This window comes from Equus asinus, chromosome 6 (assembly GCF_041296235.1).
Source record: "Equus asinus isolate D_3611 breed Donkey chromosome 6, EquAss-T2T_v2, whole genome shotgun sequence".
Lineage (NCBI taxonomy): Eukaryota > Metazoa > Chordata > Mammalia > Perissodactyla > Equidae > Equus > Equus asinus.
This window is the reverse complement of record NC_091795.1, coordinates 79,676,785-79,692,459: the sequence shown is the minus strand read 5'-3', so window position 1 is coordinate 79,692,459 and position 15,675 is coordinate 79,676,785. Positions and strand designations below refer to the sequence as shown.

Here is a 15,675-nt window from a genome sequence, read left to right as displayed (position 1 = left end):
CCCTCTCATCAATCTCAAGCTTTCATTTATATGTGTATGTACATATGTATTTGTTCGTTTGTTTTTGCCTTAAAGAAGGCAGGGTTCTCATCCAGCATGTGAGCATACAGCTGGATCCTCAGTGCCTAGCATAGAACCTGGCACATAGTAGAAGTACAATAAGTATAAAGCTGGAAATCTGAAAGTAGATTTCATGATTCCAAATTCAGGGCTATATCACAGTTGTCTCCAGGGGTAAGAAATATTATTAAAGGATATTAGGGAAACAAAAAAGTGATTAATTGTTGCTACTTCCCTCCCCTGGACAGTAAAGGTTTAATCTCATAGATTTTTAAATTAATTAATTAATTTTATTGAGGTCATAATAGTTTATAACATTGTGAAATTTCAGTTGTACATTATTATTTGCCAGTCACCATATGTATGTGCCCCTTTATCCCTTATGCCCACCTCCCAACCCCCTTCCCCTTGGGTAACCACTAATCTGTTCTCTTTGTCCATGTGTTTATCTTCCACACATGAGTGAAATCATATGGTGTTTGTCTTTCTCTGTCTGGCTTATTTTGCTTAACATAATACTCTCAAGGTCCATCCATGTTATTGCAAATGGGATGATTTTGTCTTTTTTCATAGATGAGTAGTATTCCCTTGTATATATATGCCACGTCTTCTTTATCCATTCATCAGTTGATGGGCACTTGGGGTGCTTCCACATCTTAGCTATTGTGAATAATGCTGCAATGAACATAAGGGTGCAAAAGTCTCTTTGAATTGTTGCTTTCAAGTTCTTTGGATAAATACCCAGTAGTGGGATAGCTGGGTCATATGGTCTTTCTACTTTTAATTTTTTGAGAAATCTCCATACTGTTTTCCTTAGTGAATGCACCAGTATGCATTCCCACTGGCAGTGTATGAGGGTTCCCTTTTCTCCACGTTGGTATTTTTTGTCTTGGTGATTATAGCCATTATAATGGGTGTAAGGTGATATCTCATTGTAGTTTTGAGTTGTATTTCCCCAATGATTAGTGATGTTGAACATCTTTTTGTGTGCCTATTGGCCATCTGTATATCTTCTTTGGAAAAATATCTGTTCATATCCTCTGCACATTTTTTGATCAGGTTGCTTGTTTTTTGTTGTTGAGTTGTGTGAGTTTTTTTTTTTTTTTTTTAAAAGATTTTATTATTTCCTTTTTCTCCCCAAAGCCCCCCGGTACATAGTTATATATTCTTCGTTGTGGGTTCTTCAAGTTGTGGCATGTGGGACGCTGCCTCAGCGTGGTCTGATGAGCAGTGCCATGTCCGCGCCCAGGATTCGAACCAACGAAACACTGGGCCGCCTGCAGCGGAGCGCGCGAACTTAACCACTCGGCCACGGGGCCAGCCCCGCCTTTTTTCTTTTTTAACTTAATATAAGTGGAATTTGTATTCCACAAAATGGCATCTTATGTCTGGCTTCTTTTGTTCAGCATTATATGTATGAGATTCAGTATTGCTGCAGATATAGTCCTCTTTCTGACTGAGCAAGGAGTATTCCATTATGTGAACACAGAGTTTGTCTGTTCTGCTATTGAAGGGCAATTGGGTAGTTCCTAGTTTCTGTCTATTATGAATAGTGCTGCTGTGAACTTTCTAGTATATATCTTTCGGTGAATATAATATACATGATTGAACCCTCAGGATTTTAAATTAAGAGCTCCTCATTAAATAGAATATATATTTAAAAATTATTTCAGTTCCAAATTGTATCTATTAAGGCAGAAGGGAGGGAAGAAAGAAGTGGGTAGATAGAGAGGGATAGAAGGGAGGCAGAAGGACAATATGAGGGGGAGATAAAATCAGGGGAGAGGAAAAGAATATAGAGAAGAAAGAGTGAAGAAAACTGGAGGCAAGCATACAGCCATTGAGAGGGTCTCCTGAATACGGTGAGGTACTGAAACTGAAACTCTGTCCCAATCCTGAGTATGGACTTGAAGGTATCATTTCTTCTTGAAATGTGCATCTCCCTTTTTAAGCCTCGTTAGCTCCTCTCAGAGGCTCTTTGGCCTCTAAACCACCCATTTCCCTCCGTCTGCACTTTGAGCACCACCAACTCTTATCTAAACTAGCCTAGTCTCTTCATAAATATTTTAGCTCTTCTCTAATCTGTTTTCCACTCAGAAGCCATTTGTATTATTTTTAGTAAATCTAATAAATTTGTTTTAAATTAAAAATAAAAAAATAAATCAGATCATGTGCCTTGTTCAGAATCCTTGGATGGCTTACCTTTGCTCTTAGAATAAAATCCCCAAAAGCTTAATGATTTACTGTGTGATTGGGCTCTTCTCTCCTATTGAGCGTATCTTATGTTGCTTTCCCCGCGGTTCACTTCCTTCTGGTCTCACTGACCTTCTCTCCATTCCCAGAAGGCCCCAAGCCCTTTTCCAACTTGAGGCTTTTGCTCACCTTCTTCCTTTTCCTGGATCATTCTTCCACTCCTGTTAATCAATTTCCTAATTTCTTCAATGCTTCAGATTTAGCTTGAATGTAACTTTTTCAGAGTTTCGGAGGGCTACCCCAGCCCCTATCTAAGTTAGATCTCCTGACTGCGTTCTCTTGTACAGTCTATTTTAGCACTTACTGCAGTTTGAAATTATGTTTACAGCTGATTATTTATTTAATGCTGTGTTTACACTAGACTTTCAGCTCCATGAGGGCAGGCACCATGCCTGTTTTGTTCAACATGGTACACCCTGTAGATGACACAGAGTTAGCACTGAGTATTTGTCAAAGCTCTAAGAAACTGTGCTCTGAATGGAATGATCTCAGTGACCCATCACTTGGATGTATGGTCTGGGCTTCCAAAGTGCCAAGGTAGAACAGTACTGATCAGGACTGAATGGCAAGTGAAGAGTCAATTTACAGAAGAACACTGTATTGTGTTTGTATAGTGATTGTATTTGTGTAAGAAAGTCTTCTACACATGCATACATATGTATATCTAGATGTACAGAGAAAGATTTGGAAGGATATTTAACAAGCTCAATACAGCACTTAACACCTGAGAGGGAAGAGGTACTTAGTACTTTCATTTATGTATTACTAGCATTTTTTACAGTGAAAAATTTTTGCTTGTGTAATTTGTTAAAGAAAAAAAGTGAATATGGCTTAAATCAGTTTCTGCTATAGGAGTCCAATGGAGTGAGACAGCAGAAGGGGAAACTTGTTTTGGTATTAGGAGAAAAGACAGACATTGGGGTAGAAGACAGAAGAGATGGACTGAGGAAGAATGAAATGCAAAGGAAAGCAGCTTTGTCACTTCTTTGTGCTCTTCCCAGTATAGGTTTGTCATCGGGACTCTGTGTGTGAATGTATAATTTGTATTGAAGAAATGATAGAACTTTCAGTAACATTCCTGGAAAGAATATAAAATTGCTTTTACTGCGAATCAGATAGTAGACACTGACGAAGGCCAGCGTGGATTCAGATCTCTAAGTAGACACTGTCTGTTATGTGTATTTTCTTCTATAAAGAAATGAACAGTGAATGAATTTAGCATTTGTGAATAGTATAAAACTTTTTTCACAGACTGTCTTTGCCCTCAGTAAATCTATGAGGGGAGTTTTTATAACCCCCTTAAAGAATTCTTTTAAACGTGTGAGGATGTAAATCTCAGAGAGGTTAAGAAACTCATTTAGGATTACTTAGCTGCGAAGTGTTGGAGGCCTGGACTAGGTCCCAGGACTAGATTCCAGGTCTTCTCTACCAGACGTTATTATTTTTTCAAGAAAGCATTGGCCAGGAAAAGATAGGAATCACTTATTAATATAGTATACTGTAAAGTGGGCTTTCCAACCATCTGCATTTGTGAAACATCTTTAAATATGAACATGAAAAAACCCCAATTACTGGATAGAATTCAGATAGAAATTTGTTAGGTGAAACTAAAACTTAAATATTAGGAATAATTCAGTATTAGAACTCATTCAGTAGCTGTCTAAAATGGCAGTATTTTCTAGGCAATAATTTACTACAAATGGGCTGGATCTCAGAGCAGTAGATAATTTGTCAAGGGTTTATAGATGTCGACAAATCAAAGACTATGGGAGGTAATACGGTTTCATGGTTAGTACTGGGGCAGAAATTAAATCCATGCAGTTCTTTTTTTATCTGTTGCTGATTGACTCTTTGACCTAAATTCTCATACTCCTTCATTTTATTTTGTTTTTCCCCCCATTATTTAAGTTATTGAAGAGTTGGAAGCTTGAATGATGTTGCAAATCTTAACTAAAGTATGTAATTATTGGCATTGTAGAATAATTTCTTATAGCATAGCACTGTGTATTTGTTTAATTTTTCCTAAGGATAGGACTCATTATACTTTGTGTAATAAAAATATCTTTAAGAATTATTTATTGACAGGTTTTTAATAGATTCATTAAATCCATCTTTTTGCATATTTATGTAAGAAATAAAAGAATGTGTAAGTCAGAATAGGATCCTGGGGACCAAAATGGTTCAAATGGAGACTTGAGAGTCCAGGTAGATGGGCAGAATTGCAGAGACAATGGGTTTTTGAGCATGAATTCTGGATGCAGCAGGCCATTACTTTAGGTGTGGAGGCCTGGGATTTAAAACTGGCTATACTATCTTTAGACTTTCTAAAACATTATGACTGACTGCCACGGATTATGCCAGCAGTCGTGTTGCAAGATTGGGTGATCCCTCCAAATTGCATCATCAGATTTGTTAATATCTTCTTATAAGGAATGAATCCAAGAATATTTTGGAGCTACATCTGGATGCAAATGAAGTAGTGTTACAAATTCTGAGCAGTCAAATGGATAATCTGAGTATAAATTTTAAGCAGTTATCTATATTGATATTACTGACAATTTAGCAGAGATACCAAAAGAACACTTGAAAAGAAATAAATTAATAGTGTTTGTTATTGTAGTGGGGAAACCAAGGTGAATAGGGAGATTGGGGGACATCAAAGTAAAGCAGTTTATCTTCATATCCAAGGACCTTCAGTGTTTAACGGATCTTTAGAGAACTGTTTTTCAGACTGTCTTTTGTGAAAGACCAGAGTTTTAAAAAATTTCCAGTGTGTCACCAACTAATACTTTTGTAAAATATAATAAAAATGAATTACTAGAAAAGTGAAATAAAAAAGATGTATGAAATACAAGGCCAGCCTTTTTTATATTAGATTTGTCAGACTTAAAACTACTCTTACAAATTGCTGTAAAAGTTTCTAAATTCTTACTTTCAATTTCTGTGCTTATCTCATCACAGATTAGTAACAATTTATAGTTCAGCACTGGTCCATGGACCCTACTTTGAGTAGCAGTGTTCTAAAAGGGTTTTTGGATTCCAACCATCCAGGAGTTCGCCTTTTTAGAATTCTATCTCAGAGGTGAGACAATAGTACATTAGTGATCACTAAGTAATTCATAACTACACATTGGATAATCTGAGATACTGCTTTTTTTCTTTTAAAAGAAATATGGTAGAAGAAATATGGTAGATGGTTCTAAGAATGAAGACTTCTCTCAAATTACTAACATTTTCAGTTAGTTGGGTCAGTAAAAACTCAGAGAAAGTGTTACTTTGTTTATGTATTCTGCAATATACCAAAGAAGTCTGACATTTTTTTCCCCCTCCCCAAAGCCCCAGTACATAGTTGTATATCTAGTTGTAAGTCGTTCGAGTTCTTCTATGTGGGATGCTGCCACAGCATGGCTTGGTGAATGGTGTGCAGGTCTGTGCCCAGGATGCGAACCAGCAAACCTTGGGCTGCTGAAGGGGTGCCTACAAACCTAACCACTCGGCTGTGTGTCCGGCCCCTTAAAAAAGCATGACTTTTGAATAAGGAGAGAATGTGTACAGTACAGTCTTTTTTTGGTAAACACTCTTCCTTTATTCTTGCACATTTTAAAAATCAAACATTTTTGGCTATTTACTTGTTAAAGCTATATATGGATTTACATTTTATAAGTTACTGAACATCTAACACTATGTCAGTGACTTGGGTGGCATTTCAATTTTCTCTAATTGTAACTGATGAAGATTTATAATGACTGTGCTAGGCACAGTAGGTCAATTTTTATTAGTTTTTGTTAAAATATTATCATTTGCCGTTTCAAGTTTATTTTATGTAGTTCATATTAGATTTCATTTCTTTTTAAAAACTTAATAAAGAACTGGTATTGACTTTAAAAGTCATATTATGGTATAATATTGTCTTAATCTAGTCTTAGAATTACAGAATTTCAGAATTGGAAGGCATTAAACTCTAATGACCATCATGTGGTATATGAGCCTCTTCTCAGCTTCCTTGCCAAGTGACTGTCCAGGCTGTGCCTAGTATCTCAAGTCATGGAGAAACTCTCTGAGGCCCAAGGCTGCTCACTGGGCAGCTGATACTGTTAGAAAGTCCTTTCCTATGTTGACCTGAAACCCTTTTTTGTGTCACTTCTACCTCGTGGCACAATATAGAGCAAGCTTACTCGATCCTCCCTGTGACAACACTTCAAATAAGTGAAGACAGCTGTCATGTTTTGTATTTTTCTCTTCTGCAGGCTAACATGTAGCCTTTGCTTATACCACGTGATTTGTGTCCTTTTACCATCCTTGCTGGCTTCTTCTGAATGTGATCCAGTTAGTCTCTGTCCTTCTTAAAGTGTAACACCTGGAACTGAACGAAGTGAAAAGAAAAAAAAATAAATGAATAAAAAAGGAGATGTCTTATATGGTTTACTTGGAGAAATGTCAGTAATTAGAAAAGCAAACAGCAGGCTAATGTGTAAATTTTGGAGGAAAAAAGAATAAAGAACATTTCCCATTACACGCACACACAACAAAAAGATCTAGAATTCTCCGTATTTTGTAGAAGATCCTAAGAACAAATTGCATTGAGAATATCATTTTAAGGAACAGTAAGCTTTTTGCTAGCTCACCATCACAAAACATAGACCTGCTGAATAGAAAATATTATGTGATTCAAATCCAAAGGTGACTTGTGTCTATCAGGCTGATGAAATACACCAGCAAATTATTTCTTCTATGGTTAATACCCTATAAGAGTTTATTCAGAAATGTGTCAGGAATTATGTAAAAAAGATATACATACATTTTCAAGAGGATATTATTTAATTGTCCTAGTTACTTTAAAATATAGAATATATATAAAGAATTTATTAGGTATTTTCTCATAAAATGCCAGTTTTTTAGAATGCATTTTGAATCCTTAAAAACTGTAAGTTTTCAGTTTTTGGCAATGGCCATGCTTATTTACATGTACAATAATGATATTTATTTAAAAGTCTTCATGATTAAATTGCGTCATTTATTTGACATGCAATGTTTTTAAAATTTAATTTAGGGCCAGTCCAGTGGCGCAGCGGTTAAGTGTGCACCTTCCACTTCTCGGCGGCCCGGGGTTCGCCGGTTTGGATCCATGGCACTGCTTGGCAAGCTATGCTGTGGTAGGCGTCCCATGTATAAAGTAGAGGAAGATGGGCATGGATGTTAGCTCAGGGCCAGTCTTCTTCAACAAAAAGAGGAGGATTGACAGTGGTTAGCTCAGGGCTAATCTTCCTCAAAATAAATAAATAAATAAAATAAAATAAAATTTCATTTAGTTGTAAGAAGAAAATATGGTAGTTTTTAAAATATTAGAATCAGGAAGATCATTCTAAGTATATCACATACCTAAAAGCCATAAAACAAAAAGTAATAAATTAAAATACGTTTAAAAAAATCCTGACCAGTAAAAAAAAGGCATAAAAAAAGAAAAGCTATTTCCTACTTGTATACAGTGTATATATGCACACATACATATGTACATAGTTATTTTCCCTGTATGGGTCAATAGCTCAACCCTGGATTTAAAAAAATTTTTCTTTACATATCACCTCTAGGCGGGAAATACATGAATCTTAAATCTAACAAAATGTGTACAACAGTTACCTTCTCTTTTAAAAAAAAAATGTATAACACCTGGAACTGAATAAAGTGTTCAGAGAATGGTTTTGACCATTGTGGGGTAGAGTACTGTTATCTTCATTTTTCTGGAAGCCACGTTCCCTGGGGTTGTATTGGGTGGAGCTGTGTGTTGCAAACCGTTGGTAGGTTGTAACACTTTGGTGTGTTATGAAATCGTTTTAGTGGGTCTTGATTCGCATTTAAAAAAATATGGAATAGAATAGAATTGAATAAGAAATATCAGTGCATTTCATCTAATAAAGTTTAGTATTGTGTAAAATTTTTTCAATTTATATGTATACACGTATGTATATGTACATACATACGCAATACACATATGTATATCAAGTGGTGATATAAAATGGTGATTTGAATGTTTCTTACAGAGTGTCAAAAAAGTTTGAAATCTTCTGGTCTAGACTAGAGGTTTCCCCTCATTTTTCTCTGGCAACTCCTAGTCTCTTCTTGCTCTGCCTACCATTTAGATGCCCCGTATTGATATGCTTCTCTTTGTTCCCTTGGGGATTTCCTGTTGTGCAATATGAGAGGCCATATGGGCTCCATTAGGTTTGCTATAGGACCTAGGAAAATTATTTTACTGCTCTGATTTAATCTCATCATGGTTGGGCCCCCTCTGAGAATTTTTGTCCGTGGAATGAAGAAGGCATAGTAATGAGGGGAGGGGTCAATTGAAGTCTTTATTTTTTTTGTAATTCTGAAAATTATTGCCCAAGTGAAATTAAGGGTTTAATGAAAGTAGCGTTTGGGATAGACTCTCCTGCTCCATATTTTTGACTTTTCATTTTGGGCTTTTGAATACTCACAGTAGTTGTTATGTGCCAGGCACTGTTCTGAATACTTTATACGTACCAACTCACTGGATCCCCATAACAACTCCATGGAGTGTGACTGTTACGCCCATTTTGCAGATGAGGAAACAAAGAAGGAGACAGATTATTTAACTTTCACAAGGCGTTAAAATTCATAGTGTATAGTAACAGAGTCTCAAGGAGCAATCTAAGAAAAAATCCTCCCAAACCACCTAACAGCAAAAAAATATGTGGATGGCACATTTGTCCTCTTACCCTGTAATTCCAGAAAGGCTTGTAAAGCACGTGCTAAGACTTTTCATAATCACTTAAGTAGAAGAATTTGAAGATTTAAGAAATGTTTCTTCCCTCTTTAGAAAGTACCTTTCACAAACAGGAAAGGGAATCCTTTAATGACACTTCAGAATCCTAATTCTCCCTCTTGCCTTCTTCTCCACTCTTCCATTCTCCCTCTCATTCTCTATCTTTACCTCCACCTTCTCATCTGTTTCCACTACAGTTCACTCTTTACTTTTTCTTTCTTTTTTTTTTCTTTTCCTTCCCCTGCACCCCACCAGGTTTCTCTCTGTTCGTTTCGCTACCCTGCCTTGGTACTGTTCATATTCACTCAAATTTATATTTTATGAGAAAAGCATACTTTGAGCACCTAGTAAGTGTGAGGCACTGTGGAGATAGAAACCTTAATCAAACAAATATCATGAAAGCCAAGAAAGGAAGGAGATCAAAGCTCTGCTAGTTCATTCCCTTGAGAACCTGAGCTCTGCGTCAAGGTCAGTACTCTCCAGTCCTTCCCTGAAGGAGCAGGAGTTGAGATTGGGATTGAGATACATAGATACAAATGATATAAAATGCAGAGCCCCCAGAATTCAGAGAATAGGAGATACAGCCATTTAGAACATGTTTTGGGTCAGGGAATGAAAATGGTGGCCTAAAAAGGTTACAGAAATATTTTTACTGAACAAATTAAAAATGTTCAGTATAAAAATTATTTTTTATAGAATTATATTGTACCTTAAATGTATAGTAATAGTGTGTAAGCTGGCCTTGTCCCTGGGGATCTTAGAATATTTATTAATGTAAGAATTACCAGCATTCCCACGGTTGGAATAGGAATCAGTCCAGGACGTTTATGTAACTTGTTTTGACTTTGACATGACCTTGGAGTGTGCTTATCCTCTCCTCCTCCATTTGTTCACCTGCACTATTTATTCAGTAGTTATCAGGTGCCTCCTGTGCCAGCAGGTATGCTGCTGGGCACTAGGGATCCAAGATTTAATGCACTCTGTTTCTTTTGGAACTTTCAATATAGCAGAGTATCTGTCTCCTTGGTTTTGCCTCTATTTAAGGACAATTTCAGGTAAATATTTTTCCTTCCCTTAGCTTGACCAGATCCAACTCATTCTTAGAGGCCAGTCATATTCCAGTGAACCTTCCTTGATTACCCCAGCTAAAGTGGTTTCTCCCCTCTCTCAACTTCTTTTGTGCTTATTTTCTTTAACCACTAATTTGGCAATTAATCATGTTAATTGCTTTGTGACTTGTATCTATTGTTGTCTTGAATTGTTATTTAAATTATGCCTTGTTTGACTTTCATAGGTTTGATTTTTGTCTTCTGAACCAGTTCAAGGTTCTTGAGAATAGACACTCCTTTCTGTAACTCTTATGGTAGTGATCTCTAAACTTTTTTGATTATGCACCTCAAATAATTCAGTTATGAACCACCAATAAATTATATTTATTTAATTATAAAAATATATTTATACACTGTAAAACATATGTTGAATATGAATTAAAAAGAATGATATGAGATGAAATAAGCAACACTGTAAAAATAATTTATATTATTTATAATATGGTATTTTCATCTATCATACCTGAAAAAGAAATCTGAAAAAAATGTATAGATACTAGTGGAAGAAATGCAATGTTGGCTGCATACACTATGCCATAAGACTAATTTTCAATCCCATCCACCAGTTATGTGAAAAATTTTGTTGAACATTTGCCTGTGTTTGCATTACTGGTATTATTTTCTAGCCAGATTCTTTACAAGAATTGGTTTAAGCCACTTGTCTATTTTTTAAGGGTTTTAGTACAGTTAAAACTGGACAGTGGATTCCTTTTATCCATGAAGCACATCAGAGTATGCTGAAGGCAACTGAATAATTGAAAGTAGTACCATTAACCCCTCTGGATTGTGGAACTCCCACTCTTCTCTCAGGATACTTGAACAACTGTGTGAGAACCAAGAGAGGTGTTAGAGTCAATCTGTATATTATATATTGAAAGGATTAATTTCTCTCTCTATGTATATATACATACATACACACACACACACATGCACACACACATATATGTACTTTTTTCCCCTAAAATTTTCCTCCTCATCCCCGGTGGATTGTCTTACATACTCACTTGAATACAGACCATTGAACTATTATGTATAGCACTTTATGTACCCATCACAGTAGTGTTCAGCAAATACTTATAATTTTCATTTTGAGAAAATAAATATGTATCCCCAATCAGAAATTTCTGGAAAACTTTCTAGCTCCATAAGAGTTAAAAAGAATTCTATTAAAGAAGAAATAAAAATCATGAAAACAGGCTGTTTCAAAATGATTTACTATCATGGGAAAGGAAAATGTGAATTTGAATATGCAGGTGGCTGTGTTGATCCACTGGCAATAGAAAAGCCTACTCAAATTACTGTGATTATTACTAAGCCCAGACATAGTACACATTTAAAGCAGAGGTTCTCAAACTTGAGTGTGTGTCAGAGTCACCTGGATGGCTTGTTAAAACACAGATGGCATAGAACGTATTCTTACATCTTAATAAATATAAGAACATCTGTGTTACCACTGCCCAGGTCAAGAAATAAAATGTTGGCGTTGCCCCAGGAGCTGCCTATGTGCCTTTTCTCAGTCACCACTGCCTTCTTCCCCTGTAGATAAACCACTATTCTGACTTTTCTAGTCATCACTTTACTTTTTAATATTTTTATTAGTACACAAACACTGTAGTTTTTATTGGTTTTGAACTTCAAATAAATGGAATCATATAGTATGTATTCTTTCATTCATCGATATGTTTGTGAGATTCATCTATGTTGTTGCATGTAGGTGTAGTTTATTTACTTTGTTGCTATATATTATTTTATGATTATATCCCAATTTATTTCCTTGTCCTATGGCTAATGGACATTTGGATGTTCCACTTGAAATTACATTTTAATTGTTCAGTTTGGGGCTGTTTCAAAGAATGCTGCTCTTATTAACATTTTTGTGTGTATCTTTGGTGAGCATATGTGCACATGCTACGTTTGGGGTTATTTTAGGAGTAAGATTGCTAGATCATAGGGTCTGCATATATTTAGCTTTAATAAATACTATCCAGTGATTTTCCAAATGCTTATACCAATTTATACTTCTACCAACAGTTTATGAGTTCCCTTTCTTCTGCATCCTTGTCCACACTTGGTATTGTCAGTTTAATTTTAACTACCCTGATGGATGTGTTGGGGGACCTCATTGTAGATTTAAATTGCATTTCTCTAGTGACTGATTAGGTTAAGCACTTTTTCATATGTTTATGGGCCTGTTACTAAGTGCTCTTTCAGGTCTACTTTGTTGTCTTTTTCTTATCAATTTATAGGCATTCTTTTTCTTATCAATTTATAGGCATTCTTTACATATTCTAGATATGAACCCTTTATCAATTTCGTATGTTGCAAATATCTTCTTCTTTCTTAAAAGTGGCTTGTCTTTTCACTCTCTAATGGTGTTTTTTGATGAACAGAAGATCTAATGCTAATGTAATCCAGTTTACTCATCTTTTCCTTTATAGTTAATGCTTTATGCGAATTTTTGTTCATCCCAAGTTCTTGAAGATATTCTTCTAACTCCCCTCCCCAAGTTATCTTCTGAAAATATTTTTCTTTTGCTTTTCAACTTCAGACCTTCAATCCACTTGGACTTGTTTTTTGTGAATGGTATCAGGTGGGGGTCAAGTTTCATATTTTTCCCTAGAAGTATGTCTGGTTGACTCAGCACTGCTTATTGAAAACAATTTCCTTTCCCTATGGCTGTGCAGGGACACCTTTGTCATAAATTAAGTGTCCAGATATATGTGGATCTTGCTAGGACCTCTAGTACAATGTTGAATAAAAGTGATAAGAGTGGCTATCCTTATCTCATTCTCTATCTCAAGGGGAAAAATTAGCATTTTGTTATTAAATATGATGTTGCTGTAGGTTTTTTTTTTATAGATCGCCTTTATCATATTAAGGAAGTTCCTTTTTTTATCCTCGTTTGCAAAGAGATTTTAAAATCATGAATGGATGTTTAATTTTATCAAACACCCTATTCTGGACTTATTGAGATAAGCCTATTAATTTTCTCTTTTATTCTGTTAACAGAGTGAATTAAATGCATATATTAGAAAAGATGAAAGGTGGAACATTAATGAACTTAAGAGCTATCTCAAAAAGTTAAAGTATTTTTTCCTCCTAGTTAACTTAAAAATAGTATTTGAGCCCATCATCTACTGAAACCATATTGTAATTTAAACCCTGTTTTTGTTATAGGAACACCTACTAACATTTAAAAATACTCCCTACTCTAAAGTAGAGTTGAAATCTGTCATTTATAAATGGAGATATAGCATAGAAACTGGGAATAACAGTTGATGTCACATGAACTAGCAAACACATTTTTTTGGAATATTTTAATTTTATAATTTTTAAAACATTCTGAGCTGAGTCACTTATTTTGGTAATGGCATTTTGGAATCCTATGCTAAGAATTGAATCCATCACTTTCTAGTAGGGCCTAGAAATAGATTTCAGATTTTAGAGATGTAGAGGATATATTTGGTGTATCAGGAACATCATATGTCATCAAGTGGAAAGTTGCTTTCTCCTGGAAAATGATGTAAAAAATCTACCTCAGTTCAATTTTGCTGCCGCCTTTTACCAATTTTAATTCTTGGATCTCTTTGTAGAAAGTCCTAAAGTTGACCTAGTGAGTTTTGATATAGTCAACCAGATGGGCCATAATTTTTTTCTAAGGCTGAGAGTATAAGATTCTGTGAATCAGAAGTTCAAATGTCTTTGCAGAGAAAATGCCCATTTTATAGGTTATTTAGATAGCTGTTAAGATAGCTTATTTTAGATAGACTAAGAAGATAGCCTTTTTGCTTCTTTACTGCTGCAGTTCAGTCTAGAAAACTATGATAATTTTCAAACTGATTTAGTCTGAGTGAAGATAGAGTTAATTCAGAGAAAATAAATTAATTCTGTAAAATGAAAAAGTGGTGAATATTAGCTAACAATAATTCACTCTAATTTGTGGCTTAATAGTTATTTAACAGGCATTTATTGGTCTTTGAGCCTATTTTATTACATAGTCACCTGTTATTTTAGGTTGCCAAAGCTGAAGACTTCCTTCTCAGCTAATGTTGAATATTGTTAGTTAAGCACAAACGTCATTATCAAGAAAACAGGAAGCTATGTAGGAGAACATGCCAAATGGTAAATTAACAGTCAGGGTAAAGGAAGCTGACGTAGACTTGGGGAAGGAACCCTGGACTCATCTACTTTGTTCTTTTTAGGTGGCATGAAGAGTAGAAATGGTTTAAATCATTATTTTTTCCAGAAAGTATATGAAATAATAGGTTTAACATTAAGTTAGAAAGCATGTATTTTGCATTGTTTAAGAGATGCTAATGTCTTAAAGATTGTAGCATATCTTTGTATAACTTTGTTAATTCAGATTCTTAGCTGTCACTAAAATCATATAAAGTGTAGTGAAATTGCCAACTTTTCCTCTTTATAGTGATACTTTAATAATTTAATTCATATCTCAGTAACTAGGCACAAGTAATAATTTAAAGAGGATTCACATCCAATTTACCTTTCGCTATTTATTTAAAGAGTTTGCTAAATAAATTAAAAGTGTCAACATTGTAGAGCCTGTTTAATCAAGTTATGAGGGTCCTGTTCCCTCTTTTGCATCATTGACTTACATGTAAACAGTTCTTTTGTTATTACTGATAAATCGTTTTCTTTTCACTAAAGCACATGTGGTAGAACACTCTTTTTGGCAGTGTTTTGTCAGCTTTTACTTTTTGTTATTATAGGTACTTAATAAAATAGCATTTGTTGAAAAAATTTATAATTCACATTTTTCACTGATTCTGATGGTTTCTTCTTTAATTATTGAGAGATGATTTAGTGTGGTAGTTAAGCAAATGGGCCATGGAGCCAGACATCCTGGGTTTGAATCCCAGCTCTGTCACCAACTAGCGGGATACATTGCTTCTCTGTGCCTCTGTTTCCTCATCTGTAAAATGGAGGTAATAATAGCATGCATCTCTGAAGGTTGCTGTGGGTTTAAATAGTTTAATTAAAGAATTTAGAATCGTGCCTGCCACGTAGTAAATGCTCAACAAATGTTAGCTCTTGCTGTTATTATTTATTGTGAAAATAGAGTAATTTTAGGTAATGTCTTTAAATTTAAATTCTGGGTCACATGTACAGTTCTTCAAAGGGAGGACCTTCCACAAATAATCACATTTTTGTCTTTCTCAGAGGTAAGGAGGAGAGCGTCTTCCCAATTCCAGTTAAATCATCAGTTTTTGTCACAAAAAGTGCACAGGCCTGGGAGTCAAGGTTTATTTGTTCGTTCAGCAAAACTTTATCTCTGTACATAGTTGTTGAAGTATCCACACCCTGGACACCAATGCTAGATGCTGGCGATTTGAAGATGATTGAAAGGTGCCTACATCAGGGAGACTGAGATGTGGCCAGAGTGCCTTGAAAGTGGGTTCTGATGCCAGTGCTCCCACTGAGTGCCTGTGAGACCCTCTGGCCTTCACC

General features: G+C 35.3%; 1 protein-coding gene across 5 annotated transcripts in view; it reads left to right on the top strand.

Annotated features, from left to right (window-relative positions):
• BABAM2 (BRISC and BRCA1 A complex member 2) overlaps positions 1 to 15,675 on the top strand; it is a 516,257-nt gene that overhangs the window by 118,597 nt on the left and 381,985 nt on the right. The gene's annotated exons all lie outside the window — the stretch shown is intronic.